Source organism: Dasypus novemcinctus, chromosome 20 (assembly GCF_030445035.2).
Source record: "Dasypus novemcinctus isolate mDasNov1 chromosome 20, mDasNov1.1.hap2, whole genome shotgun sequence".
NCBI lineage: Eukaryota > Metazoa > Chordata > Mammalia > Cingulata > Dasypodidae > Dasypus > Dasypus novemcinctus.
The window spans coordinates 27,749,773-27,753,878 of NC_080692.1; the positions used below are offsets into that span (position 1 = coordinate 27,749,773).

The window sequence follows — 4,106 nt, forward strand, 5'->3', positions numbered from 1 at the left end:
AAATACAAAAAATTAAAAAGAATTTAAAATAAATAATAAAATTTTTTAAAATTAATTTTGGCATTATATCTTTCATCACTGTTGTCTTGTATATACATTGACACTTTTTTTCATTTATTGCTCCAGTGCCATATTTTTTTTCTTTTTCTTTTCAAAAAAAGATTTATGTTACAGAAAAGACATACACAGAATATAGAGGATTCCCATAGAGCAAACACCCTTCCCCTTTTTCCCCTTCTCTTATTGATAATATTTTACCTGTTCACAGTACATTTGTTACAATTAGCACATCAGAATTGTTCTAAATGATATTACAATGATGGATACAGGCCATCTTAAATTTTATCAAAATTGACAGGAGTGTGTGGTCCAAGATATGAACCATAATATAAATGATTGGCCATGGTTAGTAGCAATGGTCCAATATTTGTACATCAGCTGTGGCCATTTTGATAGATTTCAGGGTTTTACTAAACCAAGGAGTTTCTCACAGGTTGGCTTTCAATCAAAAGGGCTCCTTTCTGATATTCAAGTTCCTGGATTATACATTAGGTTTTCACCAACTACAGTTTGGTTTATGCAAATTCCAGCTCAATTTCCATCAGTTGTTTCATAAGTGAGCCCTCTCAACATCCGTATCAACTCCCTCATCCTCTCTGTTTATGGCTGCTAATTTCAAAGCACCCTCCTTACTGAAAATATCACTGCAATATTTACCTGCAATCATTTTACCCTTTATCACTTCCAGATCTTTCTTGGTGGTTGCTTGCTGTTTCTCCAGCCTGCTACTTAAATGGGGACAAATCTGTTTATACTTTGCCATGATAGCTGTACTTTTCTTTATTTCATATTCTACCTTCTCTAGCTGTTTCCTGAAGACTTCTTTTAGCTGGACATTTTCTTCCTCTTGCTTCCTCTTCTCTTCCTTAGTCTCACCTCATTCTCCACCAGCCTCAGTTTGCTCAAGGATGAGCTCCTTATTCAACATATCTGCCTTGCTTTTTGCCTCAATTAAGAAATTCTGCAATGCAATTTTCCTGGTTACTGGTTTGTGGGTGAGCTCATCATTCTCTTATTCCAACCTCAACCTCATGCTGTCCTCCTGTAACCTTCACTTTCTTGTGTCTATCCATTGGGTCTTCCTGCTGTGACTGACAGTCATATTGCCTGATATTCTTTCTCATGATTCTTCAGCTTCTTTGTTGGTACCAATGATCTGGGTTTGCTGATGGCCACCAGACTAGTGAGGAAATTGACATCATGTGACTGACTGAAATCATGTGTGTCATAGAGTACCATAATAGAGATACTTTTGTCATCTTACCAACTGGCTTTTCTGCAGCAGCAGTTGCTGTCCCAGTAGCAGACCACACTATGCAAGGAAAAATTGTAATGCAGCCCCTAAAGTGTTTTCGATCTCACCTTTGATGTCTTTCATTGCTCTCAGCTCTCATAATTACCTCTTCTGGTTTTCAAATTCTTTATTCTCACTCAGTACCTTCTTGATGTCCTTAATCTCTTTAACCATATTGGTTTCCACCCATTAATTTGCTTTGGGGAAATTGTGCGCATTTCATTGATTAGTGGTCCCTAATCTTATATCTCATCTGGGGCTTTGAGACATTCCTTTTGGGGATCTACTTCTTCCATTTTCTTATTATGGTTTGCAATTTTTTTCTGATATCTAGGCCTCTGAGTAAGATGGTGAAATTACTCAGGTGCTCAATTTCTCCTTTTTTTCCCTAGAGATTTAGGGGCAGGATGCTGTGTGTTTATTGCTGTTCTTTGATTTTTGGTTCTAACTGCTCTGGGTCTTTAGGATTGTCCTTGAAATTTGATCAAATCTGTGACCTGGATCCAGTGCAGACCCACTTCCCAGACCCTTGGGGAGAGAGGCAGCAAAGCCTGGAAAATGCCTCTTTTATTTACTAATTTTCTTAGATAATGGGAGTTGGGGATTGAATACAAGACCTTGTATGTGGGAAACTAGTGTCCAACCACTGAATCACATAGGTTCCCCTGAGGTTTTCTGTTTGTTTGTTTGCTTGGTTATTTGTTTTTGATTTTTTGAAGTGGCACTGAAACCAAACCTGAGACCTCCTATGTGGGAAGCGGGCATAAAACCAATTGAGCCACATCTGCTCCCTCTTACTTTTAATTTCCTCACGTGCTTGTCCTTGGTCAGCACAGGTGGCACATTTTCACAGCTTTCTCAGTTCATTGACTGTAAGGAACGTGTTTTGCAACAGGGACTTGTAATGTGTCATAAAGTATCTTAACTCAAAACACTCTCAGAAGCAGTTCTCCAATCTATGCTGGCAGCCTGCTCCCTTTCCCCAGAAAGGACATAATTCCACACCCCTCTGTGTCCTCAAAAAGCACTCCTGGTCAGTATAGAGGGAGATTGAGAGGGTCAGAGCTCTTTAGTCCCTTGCAGGCTCCCAGGCAAAAATTGGTGTGGTCCCGTCAAGCCTCCAACAGCTCATAGGACACTGTGGTCCAAATATGTGGGTCAAAATGCTGAGTCAGCCTTAGGCTATGTCTCTCTCATTCCTCTTTCCTGAGCAGGTAGATTTTTGAGATACCCTTTGTATGTAGCTGCTGGCACTGAGGCCTGAGAATTCAAAAGTGTCTGTTGGGTAGGAAAAGATGCCAGCAGTTGGAGCTTTGGCTTTTAACGAGGTTTGCTGTTGCAATTCTTTTCCTTTGCACCTTACTGTTGTGGGTAGTACACAGCCTTCCCCTGTTGTCCTAAACTCTAGAAGATTATTTCCAGGCCATTTTTGTCTTCTCTTTATCTATTTTTCTAGTAGAGGAGAGACCCGTGTTTTCTAAACTCATTTCTTTAATAACCTCGTCTATGTATAAATTTACTTCATCCATTGTTAGGAGACCAGAAAACAAACGACATCCCTGATATTAAAAAAATTAAAATGTCAAATGTGATTCTGGACACTTCATCAATAAGAAGATGCCTAGCTTGAATTTCTATTGAGTTACCCTCCTTTGTAAACTTCTATTCCCGTTCCCTATCCTCATCTGCTCTAATTCCTTCCAATAAGACGTGAAGAATTCCCAAACAAGAATTTGATCATCTAAAATGAATTATTGCCTAAATGGAAATTAAATAACTAAACCAATCATTTATTTCATTTTTAGAGATTATAATATCCAGTGGTCAGACTGCCAAATAAAACAGAATTATGTTATAATTAATTACTTATATATTTGTTATTCTTTGCATTTTTATAAAAGTTTATTCCTTTGTTCTCTAATTTTTACAAATAATTATATAAAATTTTTATTGATGTTGATTACTTTTTTGTAGTTTTTAAATCACATGTTTTCATTTGTTTGAAAAGACCAAATGTCCCTTCTGGTATTTAGGAAGTACAATCAAAGGGTGTTGACACATTCTACAGTGCACAAGATAGTTCCCCAAAGTGTCATATCCTGAGGTGAGAAATCATGTATTGACCCATTAATCAGTTATTCAAATTAAAAAATAAAAATTATTGAATCAACAAAAGTGTACAGTATTTCCAAAGTGCATTGAAAGTTTCAGTTACCTAGACAAAAATAATTTCCCAAAAACTCTCAATTTTCAAGTTCCCTAAATTTTTAAAAGGATTATTTTATATGGAAAATGTGGTCAGAGGTGCTTGAATGTCTAATGTATATTTTGAATTGGGCTTTAGTTTGATTTTGGAAGAGGAGTTGTGAATATGAATAAAATATGAGTATAGAGGGCCAGTCCCTACATTTTTTGTGAAGTATGGTAGAATTTGAATCATCATAAAAGTGCTGGTTACAGTTAAAAATGACAGCTGAGGGAACGCTGAGTTCCTTGCCAGTGAACTTCTATCACATTTCCCAATGGAAAAACAATTCCCCAAGTGCAATGGGAAAGCCCGATAAAGGAGGATCGTCCAACAATGTGCCCTTGACAGTGATGACTATGCTTATGAGCCTGTGTGCCTGAAATATGAACTGGGCCTAAAGCTTCAGGGTGCCTAAGAGTTACCTCCTGAGAGCCTCCATGATACTCAAATGTGGTCAATCTCTAAGCCAAACTCAGCATATAAATGCATTACATTCCCTCCAGC

The 4,106-nt window shown here is 37.6% G+C and overlaps 1 pseudogene; it reads right to left on the reverse strand.

Moving 5' to 3' along the window:
• Positions 1–406: 406 nt before the first annotated feature.
• On the reverse strand, positions 407–1,528 carry LOC101424736 (rab GTPase-activating protein 1-like; annotated as a pseudogene).
• Positions 1,529–4,106: the final 2,578 nt, after the last annotated feature.